Here is a 14,704-nt window from a genome sequence, read left to right on the forward strand (position 1 = left end):
TTTATATTTATACAATTTCTCATTCACACCATATATACATATTTTTCCACATCTTTCGGTTTTGCATAGAACAAGGTAAAGAATTCTTATAATATTTATCTCTCTCTCTATATATATATGGTAAGGATCCTAAGAGAACCATTGGCAAATTGAGAACTTTGAGAACCATTTTGGACCACTAAAAAAACCTATAAAAAATATTTAAAAAATTACAAAATAAAAAAAACGAAAATTTTAAAAAAGTAAAAAAACCAAAATTCTTATATTTCATTCCGGTTTCATAAAAAACGATTTTTTTTTCTTTTTAATTTGTATTATACCTATACACATATGTATACTTTCATTTAATCTCTGGTTACGTAATGTACACATATGTAAATTATCATTTACCTTAAATTATACATATGTGTATAGAAAAAAAACATGTGTGTACATATATGTACATATTATACATATATGTATAATTTAGCTAAACCGAGATTTTTTTACCTTTTTTTTATAAACCGGGATGATAAATAATAACATTGATTTTTTTACTTTTGTGTTTTTTTTTTGTTTTATGGTTTTTTTTTGGTTTTTTTGTGGTCCAAAATGGTTCTCATAGTTCTCAATTCCCAAAAAGTTTCACATGATCCTGATACTATACATATACATATAATATTACTATATATATATATAAATGAAAACCCTAAAATCTTACGTGTCGCGATGTGGTCGCTTCCCCTTTTATGGAAACCACCAGATTGCTTGATTTTTAAATGGAAGCCTCTCGATTTACCCCAAATTCATGGGTACGGGTCTTACCAAAACCAGATAGCTCTTAAACGGGTTATAGCATCTCATTAAATTAAAAAATAATCTTACCAGTTATTTGATATGAAAATCCAATAAAATAGGGATATACTAAAATTTAATATGCAATTTAAAAAGAAAAAGTTATTATTTATAATTAATAAACAATTTTATAGTAAAAAACATAAGCGGGTCACAGGTCACCAAATCTAGATAGATTTTAAACGGGTTATAACGTATCATTTATTTATGAAACCCTGTCATCATCAAACCCTAACTATATTATTAACTTTCTTACAATAAAGAAAATTAAAATTCAAAAAATAAATATTAAAAAACAAAAAATGTAAAACAACCATTATCTCAAGCCATTAGATTGTTTTATTTGTAAATGAAGGCTTCTCACGCATTTGACCCGAACTCACGGGTAAAGGTCTCACCAAACTCAGATAACTCTTAAACGGGCTATAACATCTCATTATATTAAAAATTAATCTCATCAAATATTTGATATGAAAATCCTATAAAATAGGGATATACTAAAAATTAATATCATATTTTATTTAAAAAATATTATTATTTATAATTAAGAAACAATTTTATAATAAAGAAAATAAACGGGCTATGGGTATCACAAAACCCAGATAGCTTTTAAACCGGATTATAACATATCATTTATTTGTGAAACCATTTTATCATCAAACCTCAAGTATATTAATTATTTTTTTTGAAAAATAGTATATTAATTATTAACTTTCTTACAATAAATAAAATTAAAATCCATATATATATATATATATATAAATACTAAAAACGAATAATTTAAAAAACCCCATAATACGAGGGATAAAATCTAGTATATATATGACGTTAGAAATATTTTTTACCCGTGTGTAACACGTGCCACCATCCTAGTAGATAAAATAAAATAAAAAAAGGGTGTACAAAGAACCAAAATGGAACCGCCCGAATGAACACTTTCGGGTCGGATAATTGAACCCACCCGGAACGTGGTGGGCAAGTCACAATATTGTCATATGGTCACCACTTTCCACAGAACCCTCAAACCCTAGCTAACTCAATATTATCCACCAACACCGCCACTGCTACTGCCACCACCACCGCCGCCGCCGGCGTCAAAGGATCACAGAATCTCTATAAGCGATTCGGTGCATCCTCACTGAACAAAGGTCAATTTCACTTCAATTTCAATCCCTGTAAAATCAGATTCACGATTCGTTAACTTCTAGTCGTAATTGCAGGTCTCGTGATAACCTAGGGTTTCTACAAATTCTGATATCGAATAGTGAATTTCAATATGGCGCGAAAAGGTTTAATGGAGCAGGATTTGAAGAAGCTGGATGTGGCAACGCTGCATCCTCTTTCTCCTGAGGTCATTTCTCGCCAGGCTACGATCAATATCGGTATATTAATGTGTCTGTTTAATCTGTTTATGTATTAATGGCCTTTGTTTTATTATTGTGAATGTTAAGTTGTTAGTGTAAACATTTTATATGTGTTTAACAGGGACTATTGGTCATGTGGCTCATGGCAAGTCAACAGTTGTGAAAGCAATATCTGGTGTGCAGGTAAACATTAGACTTGGAGTCATGCATTTGTTTTATGCTGTTTTATTTTGCAAATAAGAAATTACGGAAAGTTTTAACATGAGATAACTAAGCTGAAACTCATCATTGTTGAAGTAGTAAGTAGGAAGCAGTAACACATTATAGTTTTGTTGCTATCTTGTGTACGTGTGGTATGATTAAGTATAATTAACCTTTATATTTGTTAACATCTGTGTATTGTTGTTTGCCATATGCCATGTTTTGTGCTGACACCATGTGTGTGAACCACACAATAACTGCAAGTTATAAAAAGCTTGCACGGGCAATTGAGTGATTTTCAACACCATAGTGGCATAGTGATAACGAGGCCAATGAATCTGTTTTTTTTTCAATTTACAGATTATCTTAATTCTTTAAAAGTGCGTGATTCTTTTCTTCATTATGCATAACTAGCTATGGTTTTTGGAAGTGTGTTTGTTATTAGTTAATGTATCATTACGTTTCCTTTACTAAGAGTCCGGTTGCCTGATGCATGAGAGATAATTTATACATACAGGTTTCCGTAATACAATCACTTAAAAGATTTTATGTTCGTTCTTACAAGTTTCTTCTTTCACCTTATAAAGTCTCATTTAGTTGCATTCTAGTGAGTAGTGACCTACGTATGTATTAAGTATGCATCTCAAGTGACCACTAGGAAGGACGGAAGGTAATTGAAGGAGACTTTATAAGGTAAATAGAAGGATCTTGTTGAGGATGAGTATTCAATGTGTTAAGTTTTTGTTACCATGTGCCAATTTTGTATCAGTCAGTCATTAATACCCCGTCCTGTGTGGAGTGTGACATAGTTCTACCTCTAAACTCTTTTAAATTTTATACATCTTTTGTTGACTTTTTTAAACACCTTGTCATCCAGACTGTTCGCTTTAAAAACGAACTGGAATGTAACATTACCATTAAGCTTGGGTATGCTAATGCAAAGATATACAAATGTGAAGATGAAAGATGCCCCCGACCAATGTGCTACAAGTAAGAATGCAATTAGGACAATATTATTGTATCTTACCATTATCATCACCTAGCATGTTATTAAAGATTTGTTTGAATTTTTACAGGGCCTATGGAAGTGGGAAAGAAGATAGCCCTCCTTGTGATGTGCCCGGATTTGAGAACAGCAAGATGAAATTGGTTAGGCATGTATCTTTTGTTGACTGCCCGGTAAGTATATAACAGGCTCTGAAATCTTTCTTAAAACTTGCATTAACGTGATTAGATTTGTATTTGGTTACAACACATTCACAACTTTATTTTGCTATACTTTAGAAATTATCTGCGACTAGTTTTTAGACTTTTGAATCATATCCCTTGAGACATAAGTAGGCTTGTAAGTGAACACAAACGGATCATGTTAGTGTTTGTTCGTTTCAGTTTAACTGAACAAACGACTGAACAGGAACAATTAAAGGGACATGGTTTTCTTGTTTGTGCTTGCTCGTTAAGGAAGTTAATGTGTTCTTATGTTCATTCATGTTTGTTCATTAACAGTATAAACGAACGCTTCGTGAACGTAAGCGAACATACATAGCTGAAAATAGATGAATTAACACAACTGAAAGTTATTAAAGTTAGACTAAATTGCAATGATCCTAAAAGTTTTATTCAGTCTATTTATGAACGTAAACGAACAAATCTAAATAAACGTAAACAAACGAACATAAAGATTGTGTTCGGTTTTTTATAAAATAAATGAATTTTTCGTCCAACGGTCACTAAGCGTCTAGTTTGTTTACAGACCTAATAAAAGCAGTGGTACTGGTTCTATCCTTCTGATATAGGCTGCAAACAGTTTTACAAATTGAAGTATACCATAGGACTATAGATTATATAACATTAGAAATCATGCTAACATGTACAAGAAAATAGGATTAAGCTATTAGTGTATTTAAAACATCATGATGGCTGCATTTCTAGTCAACCCCTTTTTTTGCAGAACTTATGGTTTACAACATGTCTCACTAGTTGTATATTTGAAATTTCATCTATTTTCTTTTATTTTCTTTACAGGGACATGATATTCTCATGGCTACTATGCTTAATGGAGCTGCAATTATGGATGGAGCATTACTTCTCATAGCTGCAAATGAAAGTTGCCCTCAACCTCAGACTTCTGAGCACTTGGCTGCTGTTGAAATTATGAGGCTTCAACATATTATTATTCTTCAAAATAAAGTTGATCTTATTCAGGAAAATGTAGCCATTAATCAACATGAGGCCATTCAGAAATTCATTCAGGTTATCTGCCATGCTCTTCTTCTCTTACCTTCTGTTGATTTCCATGAATTGGTGACAATTTTGATTCGTTTTCTCTCGTGGGTCGGTTTGGGTATGTTGTATGAGGTTATACTAGTTTAGAAAATATTATTAGCTTAAATGTGTCAAATGGGTAGCATTTTGCTCAAAAGTGTTTTTTAATTGCATCAAGCATCCTAATACATTTGCTTTGAAAAAATCTAGTAAAAGTTTAGATGCTTGGACAAAAATCAGTAGGCTGAACGAACCAAAACAAACGAGACTTGTTTGTATTCAAACAAACGTTCAGACATGAACAATTAAACAAACAAGATTTCCTTGTTTGTGTTAGTTCATTGCGAAAATGATCGTGCTCTTGTTTGTGTTCGTTTATGTTTGTCGGTTTGAAAGTATAAACGGAGACAAACGGACATAACTGAACAAGATGAATGAACATAACCGAGCGACCATTAATTATTACTTTATGATATCAGGGAACGGTTGCTGACGGTGCACCAGTGATCCCGGTGTCGGCTCAGCTTAGGTATAATATTGATGTGGTTTGCGAATACATAATTAAACGAATTCCCATTCCTGAGAGAAACTTCATCTCACCTCCAAATGTGATAGTAATTCGTTCGTTTGATGTTAACAAACCTGGATCTGAGGTTGATGAGATTAGAGGTGGTGTTGCTGGTGGAAGTATCCTCAAGGTTTGTTCTTTCTTTACTTCTTTAGTACTAATATTGGCATTATTCTTTACTTCTTTAGTACTAATATTCTTTTATACAGGGTGTGTTGAAGGTAAACCAGAATTTGAAGTGCGACCTGGGATTGTTGTTAAAGATGAGAGTGGCAACATTAAGTGCACACCTATCTACTCTAGAATAGTGTCACTGTATGCAGAGCAGAACGAGCTTCAGTATGCTGTACCTGGGGGTCTTATTGGTGTTGGAACAACAATGGACCCTATGTTGACCCGTGCTGACCGGTTGGTGGGTCAGGTTCTTGGGGAAGTCGGGTCTCTTCCTGATGTTTATGTTGAACTCGAGGTAACCTTTCATAACATGTGAGCAATTGGGCGTACAATCTTTCTTTTTCTTTTTGTGAGGTTGATATATAAAGGTGCCATTTTAAAATTTCAACATGTTTACTAAGAAACGAGTACACTTAAAAAACTGGTTAAATATGGAGCGGGTTAAATATGCCTGGTGGGCAGAGTCTGGAAGGTGACCTGTAGCACATCTAACCAGGGTCCCAATTTTGATCAATTTTCTTATGAAATTTCTTGACTTGTGTTGTTAATTTGGTAGCAACAAGCAGGCCAAGTTGAAATTTTAGCTGTAAAGGGAATGGGTCAAATCAGTTGTAAGCTACCCCTTGTTTGCACACAACCTAAAATATTTTTTATTTAAAATTTTAATTCTTTTGTTTTTGTAATCATAATTAATTATTTGAGAAAATTACAGTTTGCGTCCCTGTGATTTTAAGGGGGAGGCACAATGAGTCCCTGAAAAATTTTTGAACTGGTTTGTACCTGTGGTTTCAGAAACGAACTATTTGAGTCCCTGCCGTTACTTAACTAACTTTCATTTTACTGAAACCACAGGGAATCAAATTGTTCGTTTCTAAAACCATAGGGACTCAAATTGTTCTTTTCTGAAACCATGGGGACTCAACCTGTTCAAAAAAATTTTCAGGGACTCATTGTGTCTCCGCCCTAAAACCACAGGGACGCAAACAGTAATTTTCTCTAATTATTTTAAGAAATGGACATAAAGGTGTTTTCCTGGTCAACCCACTCATCTTGCTACTTTTTGTATATCCTTGTAAAGTAGGTTGCTTTATCAGAAAATTGATTAACGTGTACAATAGTATTTTCTTTCTCCGTAATTAGGGGTGTATACGAGCCAGCATTTAAAAACCATAAAGGTATCCTCACATTTTAGTCAACAAATAATGTATAAATAACACCAAGATGGGATTAAATAGTTCAAATTTTAAAAACCACATAAAAGGTGAATGACATTAGTAGTTATCATGCATTAAACTTTGGGCTTGAATTCAAGCGAGCCAAATGAGCGAGCCTACGAGCCAGGCTTACCTAGGCTCGCTTAAAACAACTCAATTTCAACCGAGCCGTGAGTATTTTGAACAGCCCTGTTTGTAATGATATTTAATGCATTGATTCTTTATGACGCTGGATAAAAAAATGTTGACGCGTCAACCTAACTCTTTTGACCCCGAAAAAGAAAATGACCGATGCCCTTTTGGGCTCCTATTGTCAGGTGAACTTTTTTCTTTTGCGTCGGCTACTGGGTGTGAAGACAAAAGGAACAGAAAAACAAGGGAAGGTATCAAAGCTGTCAAAGGCAGAAATACTGATGCTCAACATCGGATCTATGTCTACCGGGGCCCGTGTTTGGCAGTTAAGAACGATTTAGCAAAACTGCAGCTGACATCACCCGTGTGTACTAGCAAAGGTGAGAAAATTGCTCTGAGCAGGAGAGTCGAGAAGCATTGGCGGTTGATTGGTTGGGGACAGATTCAAGCAGGTCTAACTCTTGAAATCCCACCTTGCCCCATTTAGACATACATTTGGATTCCAGTTTTGTCCATCACTTCTTCGTTTATTCTTATTTCTTGTTTTGGTTTACTTCACACTATTTGAACCTGTTTTAAACAAATACTCTGCATGGTGTTTGAAGAAATGATCATAAGACATGTACCTTTCACCTTTAATTGTTTTTATTGTTTTATGATGAGAACTAGATGTGATGATTTTTTAATACTTATGTGTAATGAGTTGATTTGAGTTGTATAATAGCCTTGTACCCGAAAAAATCTAAGTTAGTTGCGGGTATGTATTTGTACAGCCGATTAGAAACTTATCACGACTGGTAAAACATTGCTATATGTTTAAATAGCCAAACATACCCGCAACAAAGTTCTACGAATGCATACAGCAACAAAGTTGTTAAATAGTACATTGTATGAGTAATTGAGCGGTACAACGTAAGGGGGTCACGCTGTAGGTAGAACTCTGCCAAGTTTTTAAATATGACTGAATCACCAAACAAATCAACATTACTTGTTTTGTGGTTTAGATGAAATCTTGTACTGGTATGAATCCTAAATGATTACTAATTGATAAAGAACATTTAGCCCTCAAGCATAGTACAGGGAGAAATATGTCTTGCTTGTCCTGTCGAAAAGATAAAATGAGTATTGACTCGCACGCAAAATGATAATTACAAATCTAGTGATCGAAAAAATGATTAAAATTTTAATCATAGATTAAGATATAATCTTACAGAATGGATTTTCCAGATAGATTATTAAAAAGATATAGAGTTGTAGAAAGTGGCATAGATTTATTATAAAGACACGAAGATGTCCACGTCTCAATAAAAGATAAATGAAGGCTTAAAAAGACCTGACAACTATTTGATAAGGACAAAGATTGAAGCTAACATTTGGCACATCGCACAAAGGCGATAAGCTCAAATGAACAAAGTTTTCTACTTCAAATTTTAAAGAAAATTTTATTTCGTTGAGAAAGTCTTTTCAGAACCTGCTTCTTTTTTTTATATAAAAATTTAGAAGCCTTGGTGAAAAGAATAAAGGATTATTGCAAAGACTTACCCAAACTACAAATACCAAAGAAAAAACGATGATTTGCTTTTAGAAACAAATGCTTCAGAGTACTAATGAAGTTAACTATTTAAAAGAATATAAAGAGAAAATTGAAAGGTATAGAACAAATTGTATCACAAACACTCTCTCAAAAGATAACCATATAGATTTGACAGTGTGAAGATGAAATTTTTAAAACTTTAAATAAAAGAACTATTTCACAAACATACATTTATGTGTTTGGGTGACTTGTTATTGTAGGGCTTGCCTACTTGATAAAGGCACTCGCCCCTTGCCTATTAGTGGGAGAGATCCCATGTTCAAATACGTGAAAGGTATACTTCAGATTTTTTTTTGGTGTAATATTGCCTAGGAGTAACATTTTCCTTTCAGTAAACAAAAATTAAGTGATATATTTGTGTATGTACATACGTGCTCATACAAATATATAATTATATTAAATTTAAATGATTTTATTACTTAAATGCCCTATCACTCTTATGATAATACTATTTATTTATCTTATAAGTGTAATATTTATTTATCTTATTACCATAATACCAGAAGTGTGCAATTTGAAGTGGGCCTTGCATTTGTGTTTTAAATAAATGGGCTGATGTCCAACGTGTCATGTTTAGCCTAGCATGTTGCTAAGGTTGTTAGGGTTTTATCGAGTCCTTTGCTTTGTCCTAGTTTTCTGGAGTCATGAGTTTGACCTGGTTTCCAGGAGTTCGTTTATTTCATTTGAGTTGATGTAATGCTATTTATATAGCAGCCAGTTTATGGAATAAGATACCCGAAATTATTGAGTGTTTCTTGTTTCTGATATTACTACCATTACACAATTTACATGTAACGCAACTAGCCAGTTTTGTTATTGGAACAATATTCTTTGCCTTCCATTAGATACTTACTTAGGACACAGGGTGTCGTCGAGAACGTGGAGAGTAGGATGAGGTGGGCATCGATTGCTACTACCATCAAGGTGATCTGAATGAAGGAGGGAATCTCGTGGGGATGGACGTAGAAGGAAAGTCGCTAACACCCCATCTCCATCGGGAAAGTGCGGCTTGGTGATGGGAACGAGACGACACCGTCTGTCCTTAGTAGAAGCGGTTCTGTCAGTTCGTAGTTGATAAATGTATAAAGGTTGCCCTTTAGAATCTAACAACTACACAATATTATCATCCTATTAGTTTGTAGTTGTGAAACATGATTCAGATGACCAAATCATGGTTTGGAACCCCGGTTTCAAAGTGCAACAGATACATATACGAGTTTTTATTTTCATTTACCACAAAACAAATAAAGCATACATTGATTTCAAATTGGAGAGAAAAACAATTTTATGCCATCGAAAATTAAATAAAAGCCCACCCCAACTCCAAAATCAAAGAAACACACTTTTAAAATCAAAATCAGATGGCAATATAATATTTTCCTTTTCAAGTTCTTCGTTTAATAGACATAAAATAAAAGCACGTGAGATTCTAAATAAAATTCCTCAATTACGGGACCTGTCCATTACTGCTTGTTAACATCTAGATGGATTCCCACGTTATACTTTAAATGCATAAGATACTATTCCCACATTGTAAATTAAATGCATAAGATTCTATTAATGGAGTTTTTTCCTAAAAAAGTGTTCGGAAAAAAATATTTACCAATCTAGTGTTTCTTTAAAAATATTTATCAATCTAGTGTTTTTAAAAAATTGTATTTTCCTCACTCCTAATTTAATTGGTTGACCTATATTAACAAAATAAGGCATATTTTTGGGGGAAAAATGCACACTAATATTAACAACCGGCGAAGTTTTAATAGGTTCGAACGTACAAGCAAAGAAAAAGAAGCGTACACCAAGCTAAAAAGATTTAACAAACCAATTAAAAAGATAAATGAATGAAATTAAACTTACACCATTTCTCCCACTTCAAACCCACATATATTCTTTTTTTTTATTTGCTCAAACAAAATAGATCCAAATAACAATGCATTTAAAAAGGAATTTTTTTTAAAAAAAGCATTACGTACGTTAGTATATATAAGAAATATATAATTATATATCTATATATATAGGTTGATGATTCGTGAAAATAGCACCGAATCGAAAGTAATTTTTCCAAAAAAAATTCATAATTTTTCTTTAAAAAATTAGTATACTTTTAAAAATCATTTTTCATGTTTCTTTCCACAGGAAATTACTGCATATATGTTATTATCCTACTTTATTTAAATTGTTAGAGGACAAGGTTTTTAATTTTTCAGATGCATATTATTTGTATATTTTGAGGGAACAAGTATAAAAAAGAGTAAACATTTGATTACACGAAATGTAAAAAAACAAGATTATATTTTGTTAAAAAAGAGAGGTTATCCAATAAAAGTAGGAGTAAGAAAATCTAGCTTGAGAAAAAAAGTTAAAGAACAATATTTTGGTAAATAGTTTTAAATGAACACTAGATTGGTAAATATTTTTTTCCTCAACACTCTTTTGGGAAAAACTCTCAATTAATGTGGGATACAAAGAAACTATGCCTCAACACTTTTCACATATAGTCGGCTTTTATTGAAAATTATGCATTATGCTTTCTCTGTGTTGTTGTCAAATAATGGCCACACTATAAATGAATGGGCGATTTAATTTGAAAAATATATATGCTACTTCTTATGGGATATATATATTCATATATGAAAAAGCGTATATGATGCTATGCATGTAAACTTATGTGCAAAATCCCCGTTTTATTTGATTTTTTAATGAAAGAAATCTAAAACAGACAAGTTTACTTTCATATTTCTTTGATGATTCTAGCCTTTTATATTTTCCTATTTTTTCCATAAGTACTTTTCACACATTTTAAATGACCAACTAAACAGTTACTTTTGGTCTTTTTAATTGTGTCCAAATATTAGAGTTTCACATGATTAACGAGACAACTTCACTTGAACTCCACCAAACCGGTTGTAACCGGTCATTGTACCTAGATTTCATGTTTGACATTCGTTGTTCAGTTTCTTTATAGTTTATACCTCTCCTTGTCATATGCAAATTGAATTCATTTTGAGGTTTGTTTTGTAAAATTTAAGCTGGTATGCTTTATTTATTACCTTATTATGGTAAGAATATCATGGGTTATTTAGTTTCATATAATAAGTTGTTTTGTTTTTCAAATTATTGTTTTAGTATAAATAAATAGTTGGTCAGGGTTTTTTCTTTTTGTGTGTCATGAATTCTTTTTCTCTGTAAGGTTGTGATTATATATAAAGAGTTGTAGATTGTTTTCCTCAGTATCCCGTGCTAGTTTGTTTGATCTAATTGGACCAACAAACCTCGTCTATTTTTTAACAGTAAGTTCGGATGCATTTTTGTGTTTTGGCTCATTTATTAATTTTATTATTTTCAATTGAAATTCAAATTTATTAGGACAACATTGTTGATAAACAAATAGTTTATATAACTGCTAGCTTTAGAACCCGTGCGATACACACGATTCTTAAAAGAAACACAATTAAGCTATATAAATTAAATGATAAAATTTTAAAAATAACTTATATTTTATAAAATTAAATGGTTTCATAGGTTCAAATTATAATTTTAATGGAATATTTTTACGATTATGTGGCGTATTCTCGCACAATTTCTTTATAATCACAAAAAAGATGCACCTTGTGATTTTATAATTTGTAATTATACTTTTTTTTTAATATAATAGCGAATTATAGCAAAAGATAATAAGATGTTTCATTATAAATAACATTAAAAAATAACATCATATATAAAATTAGCATATAAAATAAGCTTTATTATTACAGTTTCGAAAGAGATGATTGAACTCTCTTTGGATACATGAAGGTTGAATGAATATATGAAAATAAAATTGATATTCATTCATAATTTATTCTTATATTTATATATATCTTAAACCTATAAATATCGTTAATTAAATTTTATTACATTCATCGATCTCCTACACTCAAAAGTGTATATAAATTGATTTAATAAAAAAATTTTAGATCTGATTTCACTAAAGATATGAATATTTTTATTTTATTGATATAAATATCTGTATATTTTTAACCCTATAATTTAAGTAATTAGTTATTTCTAAATGGTGATCTGATATAGTTTGATTACTGATCGATGTCGAAAGGTCAATCAAAAACATTTGTAAAATACCTTTACTAGCAAGGGCAAGTAAGGTGTCAAATCCACAGGGAATCAGTGGAAAGTGCTAATCGAGCTTAATGTTTGATAAATAGTTATGCTAGGCAGACAGACGATGTCAAGCAGTTAAATATTAATTTAGTTGTAAAACAATTAAAAGAAAAGTAACCAAACTCCAGGTTTCAGGTTGTGAAGCAACTCAATCAATTGATTAAACTTATTTGGAAAACTATATCTGACCTTACCGATTGACAGAACTTGATCTGAACAATTGGTTTGGTTGAATAATAACCTAATTGATTACCAGTTTTAGGATTTGATCAATGTAAGTGATTTAATAGCTAGAGATAAACAGGTCAATGACTCTAAGAACTTAATCCTAAAAGTTGATGACCACAAATCAATTAACTGATAAAATCACAAAACATTCAATTACGAAAAACTGTTGAATGCACAAACAAACGCAAAAGATTAATCAACCGAATGACTAATCAACTATAGTTCCAATGCAAAGATTCAAAATACAAAAGGTCTTGCTTACAAACACAACCCTACTCCCGGAGATGGTCACAGAAGCTTTAGCCTTGCATTATCTTGAATAGCTTGATTATGGTGTGGAAGTATGAAAGCATGGATGATTGTGGTGATTAGTAGGTGTTAGGATGGTGGAAAATGGCTTCATAATACCCAAAAACGGCTGGGAGAAGTTCCATTTTCGTAACCTTAAGGTTATATTTATATATGGAGGCAAAAACCTAAAATCCGCTTCTTTTTACGAGCTAGGCCGCAATTTGTGCTCAGAGGACCGCAACTTGTGGCCTCCTTTACCAAAATTCCCTGATCTGCGCCCCTGCATGCGGCCTCTCTTGTGACATCTGCCCGAATCCGACCCGACCCAGGTACCCGTTTATCCGATCCGATCTCTTTCTTTTATGATTTAATATTTATTTATACTTATACTTTACTTTTAATAATAATAATATATTTTCCTTCCCGCCTCTTCCTCTCTTTTCCTTCCCGCCGTCCCGTCCCTCTTCTTCTCTCTTTCCGCCTTCTTTTCCCTCTTGTCGCCGTCCCGCCCTTAAGCCTTGAACCCCTAACTGTCCTTTGTTTCTTCCCGCCTAAGGTTGTCTGCGCAACTCCACGCGCCAGACTCCTTACAAGGAAGCCTGCGTGAAGACCAGTTGTTCATGCGATACGCGAGGCGAACTGTTCTCGCAGCGCGCTAAGAATGGTAGTTCTTCCCGCGACGCGCTAAGAATGGTAGTTCTTCCCGCGACGCGCTAAGGATTTGTAGTTCTTCCCGCGGCGCGCTAAGAATGGTAATTCTTCCCGCGGCGCGCTAAGGATAATAGTTCTTCCCGCGGCGCGCTAAGGTTTGTCTTCTGTCAGCCTTCGCCCTCGCGCGTGCGCTCGATGCCTTCTCGCGCTAAACCCCTTTGAGTCTTTTCTTCTGTTTAATCTAGCCGTTTACTTTTGTGATGTCTTATCTTCTGTGCTGTTGACCTGACCTATCTTATGTCTGAAAAGTTACTTTCGGCGCAGCATGCGCACCAACCCCATTGGTTGACAGAAAAAGTGACTGACATTATCTTTTGAGATCTGCTTTTCCCATGCTTGACCAGTACCTTTATCTGACCCGCCCATGCCTGTTTACTGTTACCTGTCAGCTTTTCCTTTGCCCCCTGCAGCTGCCATATCTTTTGATATCTTTTGCTTTTGGAATCTTTTACTTTTTGGAGATCTTTTCCCCTTTTCTAGGGATTGTGTTCCCTAGGGTTTTCCTATAAATAATAATGTTAATTCCTAACACTACACACACAAAGCACTTAAACTCTCCTGTTCTCTCTTACTCCTTGCCGTTGTTCTTCCTCTGTCGTCTCCTCTCTCTTTGCCTTCGTCTTCTATCCTGTTCTGCCCTACTTTTCCGGTAATATATATATTACATATAATAATTTACTTATTAATTATGCTAACTTATAATCAAGACTTAAATCAAATCATTAAAACAATAATCTTATTTATAGGTTAACTTGTGCTTGTTTAAAGTTGGTTCTTGCTTTATCTTACACCACATCGTTTATCAAGTGAGTAATCTCGTACCTAATCCCTTTTTATTTTTAATGTTTTGGGATGTTCATGTGTTCATACAAACTTAGAGTCTTAAACTTGTTTATGAACTTTAGTCGCGCAGTATCCCATGTGTTGAGGACGTTTACTTGGCTGTTTATTTGTATGTGTGTATCATTAA

General features: G+C 33.2%; 1 pseudogene across 1 annotated transcript; it reads left to right on the forward strand.

Moving 5' to 3' along the window:
• The first annotated feature begins 2,107 nt into the window (after positions 1–2,107).
• On the forward strand, positions 2,108–7,447 carry LOC143625176 (eukaryotic translation initiation factor 2 subunit gamma-like; annotated as a pseudogene). The gene is made up of 8 exons (XR_013152231.1): positions 2,108–2,216; positions 2,320–2,381; positions 3,277–3,389; positions 3,476–3,578; positions 4,425–4,652; positions 5,144–5,362; positions 5,442–5,701; positions 6,938–7,447. The product of XR_013152231.1 is annotated as a eukaryotic translation initiation factor 2 subunit gamma-like (transcript).
• The last annotated feature ends 7,257 nt before the right edge of the window (positions 7,448–14,704 follow it).

Source organism: Bidens hawaiensis, unplaced genomic scaffold, assembly GCF_021521415.1.
Source record: "Bidens hawaiensis isolate Kalapana, Puna unplaced genomic scaffold, B.hawaiensis_p1.1 tig00004020_1, whole genome shotgun sequence".
NCBI lineage: Eukaryota > Viridiplantae > Streptophyta > Magnoliopsida > Asterales > Asteraceae > Bidens > Bidens hawaiensis.